Source organism: Vanessa tameamea, chromosome 13 (assembly GCF_037043105.1).
Source record: "Vanessa tameamea isolate UH-Manoa-2023 chromosome 13, ilVanTame1 primary haplotype, whole genome shotgun sequence".
NCBI classification, from domain to species: domain Eukaryota; kingdom Metazoa; phylum Arthropoda; class Insecta; order Lepidoptera; family Nymphalidae; genus Vanessa; species Vanessa tameamea.
In genome coordinates this window covers 1,641,502-1,657,463 of record NC_087321.1, presented here as the reverse complement: position 1 = coordinate 1,657,463, position 15,962 = coordinate 1,641,502, and the positions used below count along the sequence as shown (strand labels likewise).

Below are 15,962 nucleotides of genomic sequence, written 5' to 3'. Positions count from 1 at the left end.
GAAAATATTAAGAAATAATCTATCCCTATGTAATAAAATTGAATTGAATTAATATTTAAATTTGTCAAATAATATACACTTCTACTCATAGTATTTTTAAATAACGTTTCGATCGTTCTCCTTAACGAACTAATAAACAACAAATATGTTTTTGTTTGATCGTCCGTCCACAAATGATTCGATCAGTTGCATCACTACGCTTTTACATTCATAGTTTTAAAAATATGTAAACATTTTTGCTTACCACGTTTTATATACTGGTTCAACAAATATAACATTTGTTATTGTATAATTTTTTTTCTATTTTCAAATACACCAAAATCAAAACGATCTCTTTACTCGAACATGCTGAGTTAAGTAAAATTATATGGCAATTAAATTTGAATTATTATGCAAGTTCAAATGTTCTTTAAATGCAAACATTACAAGTTTATAACAAGCTTCTCATTTGACTCGTCATCTTAAAAGATAAATCTAGTCGAGAATTACTGAAGAAAACTCAATAATTACTCATTTATACGAATCAATAATATAAATTAATAGAACACTATTTCATAAACTTTTTAAGTTTTAACTTTAAGCATATTAATATATCATATTAACAAATTATGGTTTTGCAAATTAAGAAATAAGCAATACCGAAGATTATCAAAAAGTTTTCGCTTCAATACAAGCCCACAGGAGCACTCAAGTAATTACTCAACTACGATAAAAGTTCAATTAAACCCCGACTCGACCCTCAGCCAACACTATCAGTAATAGGGGCCAATCTACCGTCCCGCGACAAACCTAACCTTTATAAATCAAGCTACACAAATAATCCCGCGACCGTGACTCGGCAAATAATGCCCCGACGCCATAGAATAGCAAGTTAGAAGTGGCGTAGACGGGGTCAAGGTATTCAGGCAAAAACATATTTCACTAAGTTTGACGTTGGTTCCGTACTAATCCGCCACTCCCACGGACAAATTTACATTCTAGTCGAACTAAGGCTTTTATGTAATATTTCAAATTTTTATTTTCCGTTATGAATAAATTATAATTAATTATCTTTTGTTAGGAATAATATAACGTGTCAGATTTAGGGCTGACGCACCTCCGCTAAACTCATGGTATGGTTTTCAAACGCGGTAGAGAAGAGATTATGTATCATCCAGCTCAAATGCTCAAATTCACTCGCAGCACATGGAAAAGTATGCGTAGTATGATTATGTACTTTAAAATAAGTTTATTTATTATAGTAATATGAGTATTTCGTTTTTCAATTAATTTTAAAACATTAAAATTATCTGTTGAACTAACTTCTACTTTAATTCTTTTTTATTTGTCGGTTAGTTGTCGGTTGCCCGTCTGGGTGGTTACAACCTACTCATCAGATATTTTTCTGACAAACAGCGATATTAAGTATTTTTTGTAATTATAGGCACAAAGGACATAACATCTCTGAACTACCAATGTTAACGCATTGGCGATGTAAGGAATGACTTATATTTCTTACGGTACCAATGTCTATGGACGGCGGTGAACAAAAGCCATCAGATGCCTTTTCTATTTGACGGTCCGAAAATTACCAATATAATATAAAAAAATGGTGTTTATAATTGATCTAAATAATAATTACGAAAAAAACAATTCAAAAATATTAAAAGTCATGGAAACACAAAATATTCAAACAAATATTTAGTAGACAGACGTGATACCATTTCCCGTGCTATTTAATCTGTGTCTCGTTGAAACCGCTGCACAAATTATAGGCGCCGGCAGAGCGGGAACGTGTTTCCCGGATCCCGGGATCCCGGGATCGTGATCATTGCTCGTATTATTCAACGGATATTGTGTGCTGTTACGTCGATAGAACATAGCTTCCAAATTTAAATGAAAATAGTTTAAGACGTCTAGACATTTTCAAATTGAATTTGAAAAAAGATATTTTTTATAAATTCTTCCTTTAATTTTATTTGTACTTAAAAAAGTAACCTCAAAATCAAAGTATAATTTATACAAACACTTTAGAAATTTAGAATCGTTGCCCTTTTCTAGAAAAAAATTTACTATTTCTAGAAATAAAATTTTGTATACAAATTATTAAAACATCTTTCGTATTTCTCCCATAAAAAAAATCCAATAAGTAATAGATCACTTCGTAAACTTAAAAAAAAAAAGTTCGTTTATACATAATACAAGTGAACATTTTACTTCAACATATACGAGTATGTACCTAAAAACATTGCTAATCCAAATACTATGCATGTAAAATTAATTATACGCAAAAACACACAAGTTTCAATATTTATTATTTATATTTGACGACCTCCGTGGTCGAGTAGTGTGTACATCGGTTTTCATGGGTACGCCACTCCGAGGACCCGGGTTCCCGGCCAAGTCGATGCAGAAAAAGGTCATTAGTTTTATATATTATCTTGGGTCTGGGTGTTTGTGGTACCGTCGTTGCTTCTGATTTTCCATAACACAAGTGCTTTAGCTACTTACATTGGGATCAGAGTAATGTATGTGATGTTGTCCAATATAAATTAATATATTTGAAACTGTAAGATAAATTTAATCAACTAAACAACTATTATGGTTTGACTGAACTGTGATACAGAAAACGAGAAGTAGATTTAATAATATCTACCATTGAAACATTATTTTGTATTTTGATCCAAAAAAATACCCAATTATTTTAAGGACTAAATTTATCGACACAAATATAATAATATTTACCGCCACTATAAGGACGATACGTAAGCAAACTAATACCGGCCGGAAAAAAAAAATATTCGAACGAAGGTGATCCTGGGCGATACTAGGACAGTTCATCAGTTCTTAGAGATGGCGAAAATCAAAATAATGATACATATAGAATAAGCTTATAAAATCGTATTAAAAACAAGAGTTATAAAGGTTTATTTACATCGACAAATTAAGTTACATCGATATAATATTACTTCACTAGTAGTTTGTTCAAATCCTTTTAGTCTGCTACGTTGTAAAATTAAAAAGTTAATTCAGCATATTTCTCGAAAACCTCTGTCTATTATAGATTCTTCGACGAGATATCGATGGATCGTAAGAATGCCAGTGAAGTCGGTCAGCGAAAAACAAAGAAACGTCAATTATAATTATCGATCTTGCAATCTCACCTCACTAGTTTCTCGAATGAACGCAATGGCTAATTTTTGAAAATAGCGTGTTTCTGTTTTGTTTCTTAATTTGCTATTTATTCTAAATAATTATTGAATAATAACATAAAAAAAAAATCCATAAACATATGAAATAAAAATATACTACAACTTTTATATGACAAAATATTATTCTCAAACAGATATACTACTCGATTAATAAGACGCAAGGCACTTGGAGCGCGCGGTAAATTATCGTGAAGCCACAAAAGCGAATACAAATTACCGATACTGCGAGACGAATCTTTTTGTTAATACATGCAGAGAACTGACACTTTAATTAATATCCTTCAATTATTATTATTATATTCAAACCATCCAACTGCCTTTTCCATACTAATATTATAAGGAACCGAACCGGAACACAAAGAATGCTAATTATTACTGTTGTTCGGAAGGATATGTGATAAATGAGCGGTACCATCCAAGAGCTTACACAGACCCACCACCAAGTAGAGTTTCTAATTGATTTATTAATTTCATATAACATTTTACGAAACGTAATATAGAAAAGTGATTCCACTTCTCACTTTTCTATTTAATTGTACGTCTATTTCGATAAATCGATTTGTGACACAGACAGTAAACAATTTGATTCATGCATGTACCGAAATGGGTGTAAATTTTTAAATTAGCAAATGGCGAGCTCGCCCTACGTACATTTATACAGGGTAGATATTTTCAACAGAGACCGAAATAAACGGAACCGACTGTCAATGTTGGGCACTTTTCTAAATATATATTAGCATTAGCAGCCTGTAAATTTCCCACTGCTGGGCTAAGGCCTGCTCTCCCTTTGAGGGGAAGGTTTGGAGCATATTCCACCACGCTGCTCCAATACGGGTTGGTGGAATACACATGTGGCAGAATTTCGTTGAAATTAGACACATGCAGGTTTCCTCACGATGTTTTCCTTCACCGCCGAGCACGAGATGAATTATAAATTATAATGGTGCTTGCCTGGGTTTGAACCCGAAATCATCGGTTAAGATGCACGCGTTCTAACCACTGGGCCATCTGGCTCTGAAATATATATACAATGGCTGAAATATACATTAGTACTTTAATCATAGTTTCAATGATATTTTATTTGCATTAAGGTTTAAGGTACGAAAATCGACAATGAACTTAATAGTTACTTTTTCCTTGAACTAAATTACATAGATTCGTAATGATAAAATGCGTGTCCTGGATAAGTATCAACGATTACTGACTCCAGGCTTTATCGCAGTATATATATATTTTTAAATATTTATTTTAAATTGATTACTTTACCATTTTTTTTGTGATATAGCAACGTGGCAAACGAGTAGGAGGCTAACCTGATGGAAAGTGACTACCACCGCCCATGGACATCTGCAACACGGGGGGGCTTGCAGATGCATTGCCGGCTTTTGAGGAAGGAGTACGCTCTTTTCTTGAAGGTTCCCAAGTCGTATCAGTTATATATAAAGCACATGCACCTCAAAAACATTTTTATTGAATATAGTCAAAGTAATAACTGCCAACGCTTCGGAAAGTACCCTGAACTGTAAGACCCTACAACAGAAATTTAGTAGGCTATTTTGTTTAATCCGGTAATTGTTTACATTAACAAATTACGAGTGTAAAAAATGAACAGGAGACGTAAAAAAGAGTTGCAGAAAAAATATATCCCTCAAATTCTGCTACAAAATTTAAAACAATATTGCCGAAACTTTAAAACGCCAATATTATACCCAAAAAAAAAATACATTAATATTTTTTAATTATCTATACGAATGAAATCACGTGATATATCAATACGTAATTTAAATATGGAATACGAATATTACACTTAAATAAAGAATTGAAAGCGTGTAGTATTTTAGAATTCCTCCTTTTGTTTCACGCTTGCAAATTCCTCAACAAATTGAAGCGTTCTTTCGTCATAGTTGTAACATCTCCATCACAGTAATCGCTATAATAAACAAACGGCTCGTGAGTGACCCATGAACCGAGTGATTTAATCCATAGTACCCCATTGATAGCATCTGTTAGCGCTGTCAAATGCCGTTAGGTATAAATGCTAACGTCAAAGCATTATGCAGGCACGTCTGGAAAAGTACCCAGAATCATACGTTAACTCCGTAGTTGGCAATCAAGAACTGTATTGCAGACTTGGAATGAGACAATCTATTTGATAAAGGGTTTTAGTTAGACAACACATGGACGATTAGACTTTAACTAACAGGCTTATATAATGTTATGTAATATACAGTCCGGCGCTTCGTACGAGTATATACATTGTATAAAACAAATTCGCTTCCCGCTGTCTGTTCGCTTAGATCTTTTAAACTACATATCTATGACAGACAGACAATTCTTTTTTATTTATATATAAATATAATATTCATTTTTATTATATTATAATTATTACAAAATTAAAAATACGATTTCGTCAGTTCACACCACAACGTCACAAAATCTTATTCAAACAAACATTAATACGAATCCACTGTACGTTATAATACGTTTATATAAATAGTAAGATATGAAATTAAAATTTTATCATGTAATTTACGCTACATACCTTAAAAAGCATGAAACCTCTTTTACAGCTTCCGCGAGTATGGAGATACAATTTTGTTCGCAAATCCGTTCAAAACTTTACATCAGTAAAAAGTCGTTACTTATCTGCGTATAAGTAGGAAGTAATTAAAATCCAACATCTTACAAATATGGTTCCGAGATGGCCCAGTGGTTACAACGCGTGCATCTTAAGCGATGATTGCGAGTTCAAACCCAAGCTGCATCAGTGAATTACCCTAATTTATATTTAAAATTCATCTCGTGTTAGCCGGTTAAGGAATCGTAAGTAAACCTGTATGTGTCTAATTTCAATGAAGTTTTGCTACATGTGTATTCACAGCCCAACAATTCGAAGCCCAGCAGTGGAACATATACTGACTGTTAGTTAGTACCTACTAGTATCTTATATATAAAGTATATTTTTTATCCTACTACTAGCTTACTCTTCCTTTTAGAAGACTTCAAGCTTATTTACCACGCTGCTCCATGCAGGTCCCTACGATGTTTTCCTCCTCCACCGAGCACTAAATGAAATATTTCAATAAGCACTTAAGCACTTGAAAATTCATTGACATTAGCCTGGTTTCGCCAAAAACTAACATGAATCATTTACAACATAATATATAATTGATATACAGAGGCTAGGAAATGTTGCACCTAATGTATTAATATAAAATACACCGTCGCCCGACGTTGCCGGCGCACTATACCTTGAAAACCTCAGGAGGATGATCATACAACCTGCACGTGCGTAGAAAGAATGATCTTGACGCAAGAAAACTGGCGGGATGCCAAGCATTGACAAGGATGGATGAAATTCACTCAAACAGCGATTGGTGTGATGGCGGAAATGTGTTGGTGGCACCGGGTCAAATAATTCCGAGGAATCCCTTTTATGCAGATACACGGATAGTCAATGTGTCTCCGGAAGCAATGATCTTACTCGACTAAATCGTATCAATCTTAACCGATGATAGCAGGTTCATTCAGATTAAATCTCAGCGCTCGAATATGCTCAATTTGTGTTTATAATTTTTCTTCAGCTCATAAAACGCAGTAAAAAAAAACCCGCATTTTATTGAAGGGGTCCATATATTAAGCCCACGTAAGAACTGTTTGATGGAATGGGCTTCAAATCTTTTCCTCAAGAAGCAGAGTTACGCCTACGAACAGCAGCGGGTCATTTACAGACTATTACCCGGCCTGATCCTTGATTTGAACATAGGAACTCTATGGTTACATGGCTATGTAACTGATCAGGAAACTCTGTACTACAGTTACTCTTTTCATGTTACGTCATAAGCTATAAAAAGGTAACCAACGAATACTAACATCTTTATCACCTCTATAATCTAGTACTGTGTAGTATAATATGAATGTAATGTAAAATCACTTAATTTGGCGTATGCTACTTCAGCTTGTAACGCCAAGTTTCCGACTCCGCAAAGTCAATAAATCCTTCTTGGGGCAAGGCATCCGTTTCTATACTAAAATTCCGGAGATATTTTTAACCTTGCCGTTTCCAAATTCAAATAATTTGTAAAAAATACATCAATAAAAAAAGCATATTACTCAATACATGATTATATAAATGATAGAAAGACATGGAGCTAATACTTGTTGACTTCCAGGCAGGATATAATATATTATATGCATATATAATTGTATTTGGCTAACATAACTTTGTATTATAAATGTTGAAAATGAGTTACTACTGAGTTTCTTGTCAGTTCTTATCGTTAGAATCTACATTCCAAAAAATATGACGATTCAAAAGTTCTTGTGGAAGCCTACTTGAATAATATATATTTTGATTTTGATATTGAATGATATAATTAATTTAATTCCACATTCCAGGAAACTCGAACTTCATAGCAAATAGCGATAATATAAATATTATTTATACTACTCACTAAATACATCACCCATCCATCACGTAACTTGCTACCAAATAACTTTATTTTAGAATTGGATCGTTAGACTACCACTGCATTACAAACGAACAAATTTTACCTGTTTATAATATTGATAGATTTATTTGTATCCGCTTTATAAAAATTTATAATATTTGTTAATTATTATTTTGCATTAAACTATTTATCCTTCGTATTATGTTAAACAAACAGAGCGTTAGCGTTGCTTATTTGCATAACGTGTCAAGTACTGATTAAGCCGTTAGTTAGGCCTTCGAACGCAAGGCTATATACATAAATACGTGTCCAAATACAATCTATACTAATATTATAAATGTTAAAGTAACTCTGTCCATCTATTGCGCTTCAATAGTTAAATCAATAAATCGATTTTGATAAGATTTGGTATGTAGGAAGTTTCAAACGAAGGAACATAGGCTTTTTTCGGGTAAATGGATTTATAGGAATTCAAAGCGGTCGAAGATGCAGGTTCAGCTAGTACTGAGATGGTGAATAAAATGATATTTTTGAAGTATTTGTATGTTTTGATTGTGATTTGAATTTTATTACGCAATAAGATTCTTGAAGTGCAGCGTTTTTTATTAGTAACTTTTTAGACGTAAAATGTTGCATTTACAATCAGTGTTAAAGCACCCAAATTTGAAGCCAAATGATCTATATCATAACTAAATGTTTATTTGCAAATAAAAATCGATTAATAATTATTGATTACCAAATGAATTACACCATTTTCATTAGAACACTAAATCTCAATTTGAATCTTCTTAATAAACTTTTTTCATATTGATCGTAAAAACCGTTGATTGAATAAAAATTAAATTAACTGAAGCTCAGTTATACTTAGAATCTTACCAGTAAAATCCAATTTTATTTAGTTTTATCACCCAGATTTCGTGTTGTAAAGTCAAAGATAAACTTATTTGTTGATTTTTATCTTTTACTACTAAATCATTTTAACATAATAATCACACACGATTAGTTTTCAAATAAATAAAATGTTACACAACAAAGACTGCTTGCTCGTTTTATTAATGCGGAAAACGCCTAATTAATTCTAGAACAGCAATTCCTCCCTATTTTCTCAAAACCATTCGTGACTGTATTCTAAAAGTACAATTTCTGTAACTAAAAGTGGAAAACAATTTATTTGAAAGATGGCAACATTATGACACGTAAAGAATTAATTTCCAAATAAAAACTCGTAACTGCCGTGACATTAGCTGTTATTGCTCGCGTCTATTCAGTGAGTTTATTGCTAACAAAATATTTCAATTTATTGCGATACTTTCAAAAGAGAGCGGTTTCATATATACCGATATGCTACGTGCAGGTTTATTATTGAACAGACCAACAACCACAATTGTATTTTTTTAACGGCTAAAGTTTTAGGCAATTGTCTTAAAATATTAAGCCTTTACTAATAGCGTGGGTTTTGTATCGATCTAATCTACGCGTTTAAACAAGTCGATAATTTCTGGCATATTTAAATACATGCTTTTTTTTATTGATCATTTCAGAAAGGAAGGCAATTACGTAGGTTAATATTGTTATTTTTTTAACTTATTTTGGTATGAAAAAAGTAAGAGAGTGTTCTGTAAGTTGGAAGAATGTATGTAACAACATAAATTATAAGGTAAGAAATAAATAAAAATCCAACATTAAACTGTGTCTGTACACAGTTAATAGTACATCAAGTATTTACTCGTAGATATATAAAAGCATGGATTAATCAATCAGCTGATGAGGCTCAACGCGGTTCACGCTCAACTCAATACTGCTCAACGCGGAGATACAGATGTATTACCCAACTACCAGAAGTAGCTGATAAGGAACACAGCAAAAATAAACCTTTGACGTTCACACCTTTTACAAACTTATTACACCCGAGAGCCAACTATGCCACTGGCGTGAGGATTTTATTGATATCTCTTTCAGTACCATAAACTCAAAACCAATGAATTTACGACCCCACCTTTTCCCTTAGGAAACTGTTCAAGAGCTCGATAATTTAAGGAAGCTGCTAGCGTAAGCAAAACTCTCAAAAATTTAAAGGATGAATTAGAGCTACTAACAACTGAAATATTTAAAACCGAAGATATTATATCTGAATCAGTTCGTTCGAATCGTATCGGAGAATATAAAACAGCCCGCGTGCGTGGCTCGTAAATATTATTTAGTTTATAAAAGACTATTTTGTGAAAATTGTCTGAGTTTTTTTTATTACGAACTTTCTTCAAGTTTCAAGGTTTGAAAGTAAATTCATTAGATGAGTTTCAAAATTGTACCACCATTAGTTTTGTATAATTATACATTTTACGAGTGTGATTAATATTTATTAACAAAATACATATTCCATAAATCTAGTAGATGTTTCTTACTAAGAATACTAGCGACAGTTTTTTTTACTGAAAGGCAGTACCAATTACCTCCCTTTCAACTAAGCTTTAAGCTTGTGCTAGGAGTGCTTACAAAAGCCCAAGGGAACAGGGTTGAATCTACATCACTTCCGACGTTAGCTCTCTTCGTTTTCTTTATTTTACTTTTATTACATTTATTGCATTAATTTCACATACCATGTTTTTATCAAGTCGCTTCCTCTCAGTTTATTTGTTTGTGTGTTTGATACAAACTCTGCAACCGTTTTAAAGTCCCTCTAATAAGCTTGAGTACTTAAATGTAAATCTTAATTACAAAATCTCTCTTGGCTGTTTACTTTTAAATCATACTTACCACTTCAAACAGAATATAAAAAAAAAAAAAATCCCACTTTTATTATTAAAATCATTTAAATGTTCCATCGTTGTACGTGACCTAGTTATTCTTAATCATTGAGAACAAACATCCTCACCTCATCCTCAAGAATCACCCTCACCCCAAAACTCTTGCGAAATATTGAAATTTTCTCAGAGATTTACACTGAGCCATCACGAATATCATTGTAGTCACTATCACAGATCATAATTTCTATTATTATTGTAACCTGTCAAATTTCATTTATAGCTCATCACTAATGATTCATATATCCACTAATCCACGTATAATGCTTACGATCACATGGATTAACTTGATAGCTCTATGCGATATTACCTCGTTTACTAAACATATTGATTTATAGTTTAATTAATATCTACATTTGATTTGGTTTGAATTCATGTTAAGGAATTTAAATATGGTGATACAATGTTATCTAATCTATATATATATAGTTATGTCTAAAAAAAACCCAAAAAGTTTCTTAAAAAAATATATTAATAATAAATACCGTTTTAGTTTCCAATTTAACTATCAAAACATTTTATTTTCTGCCAGAATATTATGATTTTATTTTGTGTTCAATCCAATATCAGTCATATTTAACGCAGAAATAGCTATTTATGACAGAAACGATAACCGAGACTGTTTACACCGTTATCTGCCAGACAAAATTTACCCACAAATCTCATTCCACGACCGATCTAATTCATAAAGACAACCGAACTATCTCCAAATTCGAACGGAGATCCGTATTAAATTTTAAACTAACGACTCGAATCTGCGGGCACATCGAAATTCCGAAAGTACACTACGTACTCATAAAGAGTTAATATTTCAACAGAACAGACTAAGAGAGCAGTAGTCACCGTGGAAGTTTTAATTTGCTTAAAGTTGTTACAACTTGGAACGGGTCCCTCGTTGGGCGCCAAATTAGGTATAGTCACAGAGTAACGGCATAAAAGTAAGACGACGTAAGTCCACTGATAGTTTTAATTCATGCTCCTGCGGCAACTTTTATACATTTTTTTCTCTCTGATTTCGCATGTACCGCCGTTACTTTTCTCTTTTCAACGGGATAAGGTGGAACGCTAGCGAGGGTACATTAAAATTCATGATCGGTTGTCTCTTACGGTTCTCTGGTCGAAATTTAAGAGTCTGTTTCAAAGAGCCAGGATGATTTTCGAGTCTTTTTAGAATTTAGTCTTTGTCTACCACTGTACAGATACGTTAGCGTTAGACATTGTTAGGTTTTAAATTGACTCACATACTAATCACCGTACGTTAAATTATTCTTGAATTTTTTTACTTCCATTCTAGTATGTTTATGAATACTTTATTCTTACAGTAGCAATAAGCAATTTTTTGATGACTTTTTACATAGATTGAACTATGGATAATATTTCAATAGTTCGAATTGAATAAATACTAATTTTAACGCAAACTGAACTGAACTGAAATATCAAGAAAGTTTGAAAGTCAATAAAAACAATTATTATTGGATCTATTGGATTACATTCTTGTAATAAGTCTGTCTTATACCAAAGACTATTTAACTTGTCAAAGGGCAAGTAAAACTGAACCTCACTGGTATATTTATGGCAAAAGGAAATATTTGTCACGTGCGGAATTGAACTTGTGGTTCTTGACATGTGGCGGATATGCCGTCAAGCGAGTCCGACATCACACTGACGTATGCCGTGAGTTAGTATAGAAATAATATTTATGTCTATATTTTTACAAAGGGCAACATTATCTGTTCTGTTACTAATATAGATTATCACTTTATGTATGCATATGTCTGTATGAAAAAATGCCTCAAATGCAACTTTTTTAAAACCATTTTTGTTACAAAGTAAACGTCAATGTCGCAAGTTCTTCTGTCATTAGACTTTGGTCATTGCCGTCCCTACTCCTAGCACAATATTCACCATATGCCTAATTGGAGGGATAATTAAAAACGTAAGAAATTTATTAAAATAGGCATAGCTATTATTCTTTTTACTAAAAAGAATTTAGCATACTAGTTTTTATTGTCACCAGAAGCTATTGCAGCTGAATTGCTTAAAACTTGTACAAAAACAGTTGCAAAATTTAAAGACCCACACACACTTTCAATTGTTAACTAATGTACTTAAAATGTACGTGACTTACCGTATTTTGACTTCTTTGGACTGCCAATCACTATGTTTATCGAAGCTGATAAGGATGGCCGCGATTTCCTGGAACAAATGAAATATCATTGTAATTATTTTTAATATAATTAATCGATTAATTTATATTGCAGAATACGGTAATTCGTACAATGAATTACCTACACAAGTCGTCGCTTCCGATATATTTAACGATGGTCTTAAGGCTAAGTTACTAATAAACATATGGCCTTATTTATAAACGTTGTTGGCGGGTGTTTAGATAAATAGCGATTTCTCTTTCTATCAATATTGATTTGACATTCGAAAGAAGAAGACATATCATTATTTCACTATTTACCCTCTTAAGAACATTTAAAGGTAAAGGTGATATTTATGAAATTGTCTTGAGAACAGAAGGCCTACTAGAAAACTAGTAGTCATCTAAGACTTACAGTATCTTGACGACATCGTCCAATTCCGATTTGTTGTACGAATTCCGTATTGTCCCTTCATTGACAACCTTTATTTTACTAACAATAGGAATATAAGTAGTATCGTATTGTTTTATTAGTACGTTAAATATAATACTCCAACGCAAATATGATTTCTGTATACGTTAATAAAACATCGCGTCACACGCAATAATTCACTTCCAGACACAGGACGTGACCGGGATATTTTAAATAATACATGTTTATCGTTGCTGTGAAAACGACTATTTTATAATGGTTCTGTATATCTTTTTCAATTCATCTAAATGATCAATGGAAATTGTGAAATGATAAATATATTCGATTTTCAAAAAAACAATTGATAACTATGATAAATAAAATAATTGAATTTGCAGAAAAACATATCAAAGGTGATAAATTATACAGCCTCAACTTGTGAAATACAGTAAAATCTTTCTCTGAATAAAGAGAAGTATTTAAAACAATAATGTGAAGTTTTAACTTCAGTAGCTATACATAGGTGCCGCTGCTTATTTTTTATCTTTTATCTTCCACCAAAAGATATAAGATATAATAACAATTACCACCAACTCGCACAATTCATCCGCCTTCTCTCGCGTAGAATAAGGGTATACTTAGAACTTTTATGTCGTAATACATATAACTTTATTGTTTTACGCAGCCCACGCTAGAACTAGGGAACTTTAGTTCCCATCCAGCATGATTATTTCCATTCCAAAACAGTTAATTAATTGTATACCTAAACCTTTCTCAGGAATCAATCTTTCTATTGGGGAAAACCGTATGAAAATACTTTCAAATGATTTTGAGTTTGTCGCTTTCAGAAAAACAATAGACGCGGCAATGTTTAATAATGATGTTAAGAAAAAAAACAGAATATTATGAAACAAAGTCCAGGCTAAAGAACTGGTATTCCATAATAGTGCTCGCGAAGAAAAAACATCTATCAATTGTTTAAAACTCGTATTAAAGTTTAAGGAACTCTAAGATATAGTGTACAAATTTCCTTTGTAAATTTATAAACGCTTGGGACTCACTGCCTTTATTTATTGCTCACGCTGTAATCTGGAACGCATCGCTAAGTAGGTTTCGTTACGAACGGGAAACGTCAGGGTCTTTTGTTTCGGGAATTGGGCTATTTTGGGAATCCTCTGTATTGTTTTGAATTGAGTTCGCGTAATGATATTTACTAATTGCTTGGTTTCTCTGCCCCCAAGGGTTCTACCGTGATGTCTTGCAGCCTATAACCTCCTCTATAAATGGACTATTTGTCGCAAAAAGATTTTTGCAAATGGAACTGATAGATTTTGAGGTTAACACTTTCAAAAAAACAAACAAACCGTTCAGCTTTATAAATTACCAACACCTAGGTGCTGCTGACAAGATCTTGACAGAAAAACTCAATGACATAATAATAGCTTCTGCATCAAACCAGAAGTTGAACCAGGGATTTGTAGCGTAATGAGTTAGCCACTCCATTTAGGACCTTGTCCCTAGATAACAAGGTCCGAAATGGAGTTGGAGAATTGTTACCAGATACCTATGATAATAATTACTTCTCTCCATACGTGTTGGTATTGTGAGATACAAGTAAATCCTTCACATGGCGAATCCATAGCCAGAAATAAGATCGAAGTTGTTTTATTTTTTGCTGCCGATTCACTGACCCATATCTTGAGTTTGTTTAGTGAATCGGTACATTTTATTTTTCCTTATTTCCAACTAGTGATTACCCGGTGCGCTTAGGGTAAATTAAATGTAATTATTATGCTTGAAATTTATTAAAATAGTAACAACATTAAGAAAAAGGTTAACATTAACTATCCAGTAATCAAACACTAATTCTTTATTTTGCTGCGATCCGGTTCGAACATAGCGACGTTTACCATAATAACCCATTTTCTGGTTTACCTTCTTTATATAAAGTAAAAATAAGTTTACATCCTCTTCCAGAATATTTACCAACAAAGTTTTATTCATATTGGGTCCGCAGTTTTGGTATGGTTGAGTGAACATTTTCACATTATATAACAAAAGTCTTGTACAACAAGCACTTTATAATTGTTATTTTATAAAATTATTACATTAAACTAGTTTTTATTCGCGGCTTCGTCCGTTATTAGTGGGAGAAAAAAGCCGCCTATCTGCTTCCATGGTTTTCAAGCTTGCTTTATAGCAAATTTGGCTCATTTGTTTTACCATGAAAGAGTGACCGAGGCATACATACAGACAGAATAACTTTAACATTTATAGCAATCGTATAAGTGACCAAGAAGACTAGCAAATATTTCAGTAGTCACTCTTTTCCGAGACATGTCAATCAAATACAATAAAATTTACGTATTTTAACCTGCCTGAAAGTTACTAACTCCATACTTTTTTATCAACTAAATCGTGTTGAGTAATATGCATTATTTATGAACGTTTTGTTTAAACATCCGTTATGAATATTATTTATTTCATAACACGCCAATCATCCGAGCAGACGCGACGTAGCTGTAATATAGTTCGAACGTCCCAATTATGTGTCCCATCAGCTATATGTATATTCCTACAAGCGCTGTTCATATTTCTAGATGCCTATTGTCATTTGTTTCCGCTGCAGATGTTTCAAATAATTTTATGAGTAGCATTCATTTCTCCAAAACGAGTGAGTGTGTGAGTGAGCTCATAATAATAATAGTAAATTACGTCGCGGCTTCGTACCCGAAACTTGCAATGTGTGTTAGTTTCTTTAGGTCAAATCTTGGAAGCTGAATTATACTTCCACATACCCTATGGATATTTTACATGTTGGTTCAGTTCCAAGGACAATGTATTTTTATGATAACCATGACCTAATTCTGAACCCAGGATTGGATCCAGACTCCTCAATAAGCATAAGCTACAGGGACAGCGTAAGCTTAATAAAAAATAGTTGTATATTTTTTAAAAATA

The 15,962-nt window shown here is 32.7% G+C and overlaps 1 protein-coding gene across 1 annotated transcript in view; it reads right to left on the bottom strand.

The window, feature by feature from the left end:
- Camta (Calmodulin-binding transcription activator) overlaps positions 1–15,962 on the bottom strand; it is a 130,208-nt gene that overhangs the window by 66,213 nt on the left and 48,033 nt on the right. Inside the window, exon 2 of the mRNA XM_026636319.2 lies at positions 12,572–12,639. The gene's annotated coding sequence lies outside the window, so the exon portion shown is untranslated. The remainder of the gene's footprint in view (positions 1–12,571; positions 12,640–15,962) is intronic.